The 10,610-nt window shown below is 47.5% G+C and overlaps 1 long non-coding RNA gene and 1 pseudogene across 1 annotated transcript; one reads left to right on the forward strand and one right to left on the reverse strand.

The window, feature by feature from the left end:
* Window positions 1–1,211: 1,211 nt before the first annotated feature.
* Window positions 1,212–3,605, forward strand: LOC109550473 (uncharacterized). The gene is made up of 2 exons (XR_002176982.3): window positions 1,212–1,358; window positions 3,124–3,605. It is a non-coding gene; the product is annotated as an uncharacterized lncRNA (long non-coding RNA).
* A 1,510-nt stretch (window positions 3,606–5,115) lies between these two features.
* Window positions 5,116–5,197, reverse strand: LOC117309925 (small nucleolar RNA U3; annotated as a pseudogene).
* Window positions 5,198–10,610: the final 5,413 nt, after the last annotated feature.

Raw genomic sequence — 10,610 nt, forward strand, 5'->3', positions numbered from 1 at the left:
AAAGTTCTGAAATGTCTTTTGAGAAGTGAGAGTGACTGTTGCACAGGTCTGTGCTCACGCGAATGATTTATGTCAGCGTCTCCCAAAAATGTGTTCCGGTCAAAACCGCGTTGGGGAGATATTAATAGGGTGTTACTCAAGTTTCTGTGGTCAAATGCTGGAGAAACGCCCGCCTAAACAGAGTTAGGTGAGTTCCATTACTGCAAAGCTTCTCAGAACAATTTAATATTCTATCAGTAACTGTGGCAAGAGACCGCAGTTCAAATCCCAAACTTGTCCATCTTTTATTTTCCCCTGAGGAACACACTGCGGTAACATTCCCCCAACACGATCTTATAGTGTCAGAGAAGGTAAATCCGGTTCACTAAAGAACATATGCCACAGTACAGTCACACACAGTAGGACAGGATTACACACAGTAGGACAGGATCACATATGGTAGGACAGGATCACACAGTAGGATGGGATCCCACCCAGTAGGACAGGATCCCCCCCTGCAGGACAGGATCCCACAGTAGAACAGGATGGCCGACACCATCCTCACTTTAAAATCGAGGACACTGAAGTCAAAAAGTCTAGGCAGTCAGCACCTGTAACGAGCGCGGTCCTGAAGAGGAAGAACCGCGGCCCGTGCTCCGCAGGGGTCTAATCGCCAGGCCCACTTCCGGGCGACAGCTCGGTTCGGAGGCTCACCCACCCCGCCCCCCGCCCGGGGGAGGCCGTGCCGACCTTCCGGGCCGCCTTGTCCCCCGGCGCCCCGCTCCTTCCAGGGCGCAGGGCCAAGTCATGCGCCCCAAGTCCTCCCCCCGCATCTGCACACGACGAAACACGAAGACACACTTCTTTGTTTTAGCTACTTGGCTGTTTTTCACACAGGCAGCCGGTCGTTCTCTCAGATACACCAAGACAAGCCTAAATCACGTATTTTTAGGGCGGGTTTCACCACGGCTCGAGGAGTTATAACGAGGAAACAAGTCCACATCGCTGGGGGTTCGAGGGGCCGACCCCGATCCCCCACTTCGGGGAAGGGGCCCCAAACTTCCGGGCTCCGCGCCCCCCACCAGCTCCCCGTAGGAAACCCACACCCAGCTGGCACCCGGGCCCGGAGGTGGGGGCCGGGAATGGCCGCCGGCGGAAGTCCGCCTCCGGGAGCCTGCGCTTCCTCCCTAGGACTTTGGAGGTATCCGCGCCTCTATGGTCTGGGCCGGGCCCGGCCCCTCTGCGGGAAGGGAGGTGGCGCTGGGGACCGCGGAACCCTTGCCTGCCCTTGCGTGTCTGTGCGCACCTGGAAGCACTGCTAGCAGAGCGGCGGAAATTCCCCTTATCACGATGTTTAAAAATGGAGATGCAGGAACACGGTAGGGTACCCCCAAACTCCCCATCAGTTTTCTAGCCGGTTTTTTTTTACCAGTGCAGGCGCACATCCGTTTTTTAATGACGTGAAGTCTAGCTTTTATGCAATCACACAGCTGAAATGACGCTAAATAATTTTTTTAAAAAAAGGTTTTACACTGAAGTGCCTTTTGAACGTGAACCCCAGCCTGGGTGCTGGACCTGCGGCTCGTTTTCTTCTCCCAAACGCAGCCCTCTTCACCTCTAAAACGGCAGGGATGAACGGGCACACCTGTCATTCCCTTCTACCGGGGCCCCTTCTGGCTCACCTGTGGATTCAGAGGGTCACCTTAACAACTCTGAGATAGTACCCTCTTATTTGGATTTTCTGGTCTAAAAAGGGAAAACTATGCACGTACAAATACAGAATCTAGGAAAAATTAGAATTGTCTAGGTATAAGAAACGTAATAGCACCCAACACAAACAAGGGCGTGGTGAAATTAGTTCATTCTGGGCAAACAGAATGTAAATATGCAATCCTGCTGAAAAACTGCTTGGCGCTCTGTGTCAGAAGCCATTGAAGAAGTAAGTTCAGACTCTGACACGTGAGATAACCATCTGTGGAAAACTCATCCCAGGCCAACAATCCGAGAGAGAGAGGAAAAGCTGCGTTTCTGAAGTGACTCTACCATGGACAGCTGTTGATTTTGCTTGCCCAGCACCCAGTTTTCTCTGTTTCTGGTTTTAACACCATGACTTTTCTGTGGGAAACCAGCTAGCTCTCAGTGCACGACTGAGGCGGGCACAGGACGCAGTTCCTGGCTGATCCGAGGACCCTGGCATCGCATGGAGGTGAGGTGTGAAGTCAGAGGCCAGGCTGCCTGGGTCCCAGTCCTGGCTCTGCTCTTAATAGGGGCAAAAACGTCAGCTTGTTATTTTTTCTCTTTACTCATTTAAAAAAAATTTTTTAAATTTTATATTGGAGTAGAGTTGACTTACAAGTGAGTCATATATGTACCTCTATTCTTTTTCAGATTCTTTTCCCATATAGGTTATTACAGAGTATTGAGTAGTGTTCCCTGTGCTATAGTAGGTCCTTGTTGCTTATCTATTTTATATACAGTAGTGTGTGCATGTTAATCCCAATCTCTTAATTTATCTCCCTCCCCGCCTTTCCCCTCTCTTTACTCATTTGTTGCCTGGGGGTCTTAATAATAGACAGCGACTCCTAGGTTGTTGCGAGCCCTCAGTGAATGGGCAGGTACACGAAGGCCTGTTACGCGAAACCATTATGATTTAATCTGAGCAGGCTCTTACCACCTTTCTGTTCTTTCCTTTTCTTTTTTGCCTTCCACATGCTCCCACACCATCCACTGCACTATCCCAGAATTATATTTTATGTCTTTCTTTTCTACCGGAGACATCTTCAAGGCAGGACCGTGTCTTATTCACCTTTATACCACGGGTGCTTGACATGGTTCCCAGCCCAGAAACGGTGCTCAGTCAAGGTTGGTTGAACAAAACTGAATACTCCCTGACACAGAGCAGAGAGTGCCGGAACAAGGAGTGAAAATGTCATGAACCCTAGAGGAGAAACAAACGGGAAATGGCAAAAACCACATGAAACTAGAACAGTTTTCTTAACAAAAGAGGTGTGATCCCTGGAGATTGCAGACTCCATTTCTTCCTGGCCCTGGACTTGCTCTCTTATGGTGGGCAGGTGAGTTCCAGCAATAGACTGGTACCCAAGACTGACTTTCTGAATTGCTGCTTCTTTTTTTCTGCCGTAGAACCTATTTCTTCCCTTGGAGACTGGCAGGCGAAATAACCACCGCCTTCAAGGAAGTCAAATCTACCCGCAAGATATCAGATACCACCCTGCAAGCCCAACGTTCGTGTGCAGAACTTCACACATACGATGCAGAGTGAAGAGTGTGCTTAAAAGGGCAGGCTTCCTGAGGCGCGTGGAAGAGGTGGATTGGGGCAGCCAGAAAACCCTTTCTAAGGGGTGATTGCCCAGCTCTGAAGGTGATCTTGGTGGAGTGATACCAGCCATACAAGACTCCCTTGGAACCACACCCATCTGAGACGCAATAATTCTCAGAGTCGGAAGAGATGCAACCATTGAGTGTAGTGTAGGTCTTGTCTACAACATCCTAGACCGTGGCCTCTTAAGCTGCGAATATTCCAATGACTCCCCGTTCCCTGGTCCATGAGATCACCTCTGAAGTTTCTGGAACAGTTCTAGTTGCTATAAAGTTTTTTTGTTGTTGGTGGTGGTTTTTTTTTTTTTTTCTTTTGCGGTATGCGGGCCTCTCACTGTTGTGGCCTCTCCCGTTGCAGAGCACAGGTTCCAGATGCGCGGGCTCAGTGGCCATGGCTCATGGGCCCAGCCGTTCCGCGGCATGTGGGGTCTTCCCGGACCAGGGCACGAACCCGTGTCCCATGCACCGGCAGGCGGACTCTTAACCACTGCGCCACCAGGGAAGCCCCTAGTTGCTGTAAAGTTTTCTGCTCAGTGTTTATGTAACGATGCTCCAGTTCAGGTTTTGCTAATCCTTAGCAGTTTTTGGTGCTGCAAAATGAATCCAACAGATACAGAAGCATCTTCACCTCCCGTCCAGTGATTCTGTGGTCACTGATGTCACATTAACAGGAGTATTTACACCTCAGAAATTGGCAGTGCCACAGTCAGGTCTACCCCCGCCAGAACCAAAACCCAAACCCAGAGACCGCTGCTCACAAGCTGCTGGCTGACCTTATTCTTGGTGAAACTCATCGATTAGCAGGGGATGTAAGATGTTCACCAATGATGTCCCACCCAAATTTGTGCGTGAAAAAGTGCCACGGGAATGGCACCAACTCAGTGGTGAAGGAATGGGGAGGAGGGAGGTGTCAGCAGAACACCTGGTGGGAAAGACCTGGGGGGAGAAAATCCACCACAGTCTGGTGAAAAAGCAGACTTCAAGGCTGGCGAGAGAAAGAAACTCCATGTTGAGGGGCAGTGACACTGCAGGTGACAGTTCAGGTCGGGCCAGACTGGGAGAGAATTAATTTTATTAGGGAGGCGATAGGGAGCCGCTGAAGATTTTTGAGAAAGAGAGGGGGCCTCATAATAGCAAAACCTGGGGAAAATGATTTCTCTGAGCTTGCGCTTTAAAAAATTGAGGTATAATTCCCAAACCATTACAGTTCACCGTTTTCAAGTGTACAGTTCAGTCCTTTTAGTCTATTCACAAGGTCGTGCAACCATCACCACTGTCTAATTCCAGAACATTTTGATTATCCCCAAGAAGCAACTCCATACTCATTAGCAGTCACTCCTTCCTCCCCTAAAGGTTTGCACTTCTTACAAAACACCAAATTTGGTTGTCTGTAAAGTGACTTGAGTTTGACCCCAGGAGGGCTGTGTACCAAACATAAAGAGGGAAAGGGAAAGAGCAGGACTGGCTTTTCTAAGGTTCAGGTGATGTAACCAGACATTATCTATCTATCATCTATCTATCTATCTATCTATCTATCTATCTATCTATCTATCTATCTATCATCTATCTACCTACCTACCTAGAAAGAGAAGAGAGAGAGAAGAGAGAGCAGTATTAGACCCACACACAGGAGCCAAGAGCATGGGTGAAGTTGATCTTCAAATGCAGCATCTGGGTGATGTGGAAGCAATGGATGTCAGAAGAAAATTCTTTTTTTTTTTAACATCTTTATTGGGGTATAATTGCTTTACAATGGTGTGTTAGTTTCTGCTTTATAGCAAAGTGAAATCAGTTATACATATACATATGTTCCCATATCTCTTTCAGAGAAACTTCTGTAGTAACGAACTATAAAAATGATCCCTGAAAGTATAGTCTTAGAAGAAAATTCTTGCATGGGCTAATATTTTTATTTCCCTGGCATCTCCTGTAGCATTCATCTTCCTGTACCCTTCCAGACATTGCTGTTCTGGGGAAACCAAGGGAAAGAGCAGACTGTGCAGGAACTTTGGAAAATCCCTTGCTTTGGAAAGCCCTAAGAAAGACACTTGCTCTCCGTGGACAGAGGTGGCTGCTGGGGCCAGGACGAGGGGCTGGGAACCCAGGGTTTTGGAGGCTGAGCCACCCCACCGGCAGGGGGAGCACCTGAGCATCAGTAGAGGACCCTCGCTGGCACGCTTTGGGTTTAAAAATCCTTCGCGGGATGGGCATGTTTGACAGAAGAGAAGGATTTCAGTACGATTGATACAGATGGGGTGCACCAAGTAATACATTTTCTTGGGGTCTCTTCTCCTAAGGTGGGTCCCTCTTGCCCCTCTCCCCCAACCCTCCCCGATCACGTGTGGCAGGAATGGTTGGGGGCACGTCCAGGGTGGCACCCAGCTCTTCGGCTCTTTCGAATGTCTGCCACGTGGAATCCCGTTTTGGGATGGCCGGTCTAAGTCCAGAGAGGCCTCGCTTTGTAAGGAGCGCTAAATCCCACTTTGTTAAGGCTTCCCTGGTGGTGCAGTGGTTCTGAGTCTGCTTGACGATGTGGGGGACATGGGTTCGTGCCCCGGTCCGGGAGGATCCCGCTGGGCCCGTGAGCCACGGCCGCTGAGCCTGCGCGTCCGGAGCCTGTGCTCCGCAGAGAGGCCCGCGTACTGCAAAAAACAAACAAACAAACAAAAATCCCACCTTGCCAGCCTTCAGGCTGATTGAGCTGTGTATTTATTTCCGTTCACTAATTGAAGTCATGTGACTTTCAAATTGGAGGGGAATTTTGAATTCATCAAGTCGGGCTCTCTCTTATTACTACTGAGAAAGTAGAGACTTGGAGAGATTAGGTAACTTGATCAGATTCACCCCTCCCACTAATTCAGGGCGACAGAAAGCAGGTCGGGGGTTGCCTGGGGACAGCGCGGGGGAGGGATCACAAAGGGCATAAGGAAACTTCAGGGGGTAACAGATGTGCTCCCCGTCTTGACCGTGGGTGTAGTTTCACGGGGGTATACATGTATCGAAACTCATCGAAGTGTGCACTTCAGATACATGCAGTTTAGTGTATGTCAGTTATCCCTCAACAAAGCTGTTAGAAAAAAGTCTCACATCTGGTGAGAGGCAGAGCAGGGACCAGAGCACAGCCTGGAGGCCTTCACACGTCCCCTGAAGCCCTCAGCTGTCTTAAAACGAAAGCCTATTGCAAGCTGTGAAAACGCCTTTCCCCATAATGCCATTTTTTCCTTTTTTGAATTAAAATTTTTTTAAAAAAAATTGAAGTATAGTTGCTGTACAATATTATGTAAGTTACAGGTGCACAATGTAGTGATTCCCAATTTTTAAAGGTTATACACCATTGGTAGTTACTATAACATTTTGGCTATTATAAAGTATTCCCCATATTGTACAATGTATCCTTATAGTTTGTTTGATACCTAATAGTCTGTACCCCTTAATCCCCTACCCATATTGCCCCTCCCCTCATACCCCTCCCCACTAGTAATCACTAGTTTGTTCTCGGTATCTGTGCGTCTGCTTCTTTTTGTTACATTTACTAGTTTGTTGTAGTTTTCAGATTCCACATATAAGTGATATCACACAGTATTTTTCTTTCTTTGTCTGACTTATTTCACTAAGCATAATGCCCTCCATGCCCGTCCATGTCGCTGCCAATGGCAAAATTTCATTCGTTTTTAATGGCCGAGTAATATTCCATTGTACATATGGACCACATCTTCTCTATCCATTCCTCTGTCGATGGACATTTAGGTTGCTTCCATATCTTGGCTATTGTAAATAGAGCTGCTCTGAACATAGCGGTGCTTGTATCTTTTCGAATTAGGGTTTTTTTTCTTTTGGATAAATACCCAGGAGTGGAATTGTTGGGTCATATGGTAGTTCTGTTTTTAGTTTTTTTTTAATTGAAGTAGAGTTGATTTACAAAGTTGCAGCAATCTCTGCTGTACAGCAAAGTGACTCAGTTAGACACATATGTACATTATTTTTAAAGATTCTTTCCCATTATGGTTTATCCCAGGAGATTGGATGTAGTTCCCTGTGTTATATAGTAGGACCTTGTTCTCCATTCTAAATATAATAGTTTGCATCTACCAAGCCCAAACTCCCAGTCCATCCCTCTCCCTCCCCCCTCCCCCTTGGCAACCACAAGTCTGTTCTCTCTGTCTGTGAGTTTGTTTCTGTTTTGTAGATAGGTTCATTTGTGTCATATTTTAGATTCCACATGTAAGTGATATCATATGGTATTTGTCTTTTTCTTTCTGCCTTAGTATGATAATCTTTAGGTCCATCCACGTTGCTACAAATGGCATTTCATTCTTTTTTATGGCTTAGTAGTATTCCATTGAATATATAAACCACATGTCTTGGTTATTGTAAATAGTGCTGCTATGAACATAGGGTGCATGTATCTTTTAGAATTAGGGTTTTTTGGGGTTTTTTTTTGCTTTTCTTTTTTGGATAAATACCCAGGAGTAGAATTGCTGGGTCCTATGGTAGTTCTGTTTTTAGTTTCCTGAGAAACCTCTATACTATTTTCTATGGTAGCTGTACCAATTTACGTAATTGTCATTTTTAAAAGACCCATAGCTCCAAATCTTCTATAATGAGAAACAGTGCTGCCCTTAACAAAAACCAGTTCCAGCCTGACCTGCTCCACAGGTAGACAGAAGTGCACCCCACGGAGTTGGGAAGAGGGTGGGGCCAGAGGGAGGCGTGATCTTGTTCTGTTTTCCTGTGTTTATCTCTAGCCATGCTTGTGACAAGTATCACCTCTGGATGCATCCAATTCATTTAATTTAGGAGAAAAAAGATAAGGATGGGATTTTTATTCTAGGACTGTACTTGGTGGTGGTACCTGGTAGCCCCTGCTGGGCCAAAATAGTTTCTGAACAATCCCCAGTTGATGAAGAAGCAGGAAGCCTTCCAGAAAAGTTCCTCTTTTTCTCCGTCTCTCCCAGGTCAAGCACTCAGAGCCACACCAGGTGTGGTCAGCTTCTGAAGGTCTCAAGTAGCTTCTTCTGGAGAAGGTGAAAGGCAGGGAGAAGCGTAGGTGTGGGCTACGTAGGGCTCCACCTACACTTCCTTCCCTTTATTGCTGAACTGGCGCTGACCAGTGGGTGTGCAGAGAGGGTCTGTCTGTGGGCCCAGTGTGCTCACTGCGTGGAAATTAAGGCCCTCTGAGTTCCCTCCCAGAATATGTTTTCATGAGCTATTGCCTCTCTCAGCGGAGCTAGGAAGAAACATTCATGCATCTAAGATTTTTTAATATATATATGACTTTTTAGAATCGCCAGCATAATACACACTTGTGACAAAATGCAAACGAGACAGAATTATATGAAATGCAAACATGGCCCAGAGCACGGGCAGTGGCCCAGGGAGTCAGGTGAATTCAACATGACTTCTGTCTGAGTCAGGGAGACGTCTGTGCGGGCTGGGTGGTGCTGTCACCGAGCTGTCCCGAGTGCTTGGGGACACAGAATCAACTCCAAGATCTGTGCTCTGGGCTTCCACGCTATCGAAGACATTTAACCCATGGTGCTGCTTCTTCACGATTTGCCTCCCCTAAGTCCTTCCCACCCCCAACCCTTTGCCCTTCTCTGCCTGGCTGTGTGCCCTGGGAGGCTGATCCGGACAGGCTGCATCCCCGGGCCTCTATCACCCTCTGGCTTCCGGTCAGGACCGACAAATGGGAAGCACTCAGAGGAGAGAGAATCGGGGTATTTATTCCGCCAGCACCCTTTCTAGCCATGGCTGTGTCCCTCCAGGATGACAGCCCCCCACCAGGGCTCCGGCTCACCATCCCTCGGGCCTGGGTGAGGGCAGTGGTGTCCCACGGCTGCTCTAACCCTGACCCCTCTAAGAAAGTCTCTGCCTGCAGGCGGTCTGAGGCATCCATCATGGAGAGATGAACTGTTGAGGATTCTGCCTCTCCTCCCAGTCTGGGAGGAGGGCACAAGGGCTGAGAGCAGGACGTTTTAGGTTTTATCTCCTGTGCATTAAGCACGGTGGACTGAACTTAGTTGTTGTGTTGACCAGAGGTGTTGGGACATTTTCCTGGGAGGTGACCTTGGAACTGGGGTTTAAAGGGCACTGCTGTGTAAAGGACCATATCATTGTGTTTGGATGTGGTTTATCCTACAGGGGCCAGGCTCATGGAGATCCCATTGTATGGTATCCAGGGCAGCAGGACCCCCATATAGGTCCTGAATCACACCTGTGTGTTGATGAAGAGGAGGCTGCAGATGACTATAGTGATGACGATGGTGATGGTGGTGATGATGATTAGATGTCCACTTACCTGACCGAGTCACAGGAGAATTTCATTTTAGCACGATGTCCCTCTGCCATCTTGCAAGATAATACTTGCTTTTTCGGGTCAGTCTTTTTATTGGGGTATAGTTTACAGACAATGTCATGCTCCAATTTTAAGAGTACAGTTGGATGAGTTTTGACAAACATGATTACCTGTGTATAACCATCACTCCCATCCAGATATAGAGCATCTTAAACAACAAGGATTTCCTGTATAGCACAGGGAACTATATTCGATCTCTTGTAATAACGTATAACAGAAAAGAAACTGAAAAAATAGACCAGGCAGCTGGCCCAGCAGGGACTTCAACTTTCCTTCTTTATTCTTCACGTCCTTTCTTTTGTTAACCAACATCTCACCAATTCCACGTAGAATTTGCTTTTCCCCTAAACACTTCTAAACATTTTTAAAAATTTTAATTTTTTTATTGGAGTATAGTTGAGTTACAATGTTGTGTTAGTTTCAGGTGTATAGCAAATTGATTCAGTTATACATATACATGTACTACCTATTCTTTTTCAAATTCTCTTCCCATTTAGGTTATTACAGAATATTAAGCAAAGTTCCATGTGCTGTACAGTAGGTCTTTCAGGATTATCTATTTTATTTTATTTTTGCCATAAATGTCCTTTTTCTAGAAACTAATTTTTACTGGAGTATAGTCATTTTATCTATTTAAAATATAGTGGTGTATATATGTGAATCCCAAACACCGAAACTATCCCTTCCCTCCCTTTCCCGTGCCTGTCGCCCTTCCTAACCGAAGTCCCATCCTCCTTAAGGGCTCGCCCTCGGCCACAGACCCTCCCACGCGGGTCCCGGGCGCGCGGGGCTCACCTGCGGCTCCGCGGGCCCCGGCGGAGCCTGACACCGCCCTCTGGCGGCAGGTGGGCGCCGGCGCGGAGCACGCCCGGCCCGCGGCGCGGCGCGCTGATTGGCCGGCGCGGATTCGGGCAGCTTCCCGAGGGCGCGGGCGCGC

Source organism: Tursiops truncatus, chromosome 20 (genome assembly GCF_011762595.2).
Source record: "Tursiops truncatus isolate mTurTru1 chromosome 20, mTurTru1.mat.Y, whole genome shotgun sequence".
NCBI lineage: Eukaryota > Metazoa > Chordata > Mammalia > Artiodactyla > Delphinidae > Tursiops > Tursiops truncatus.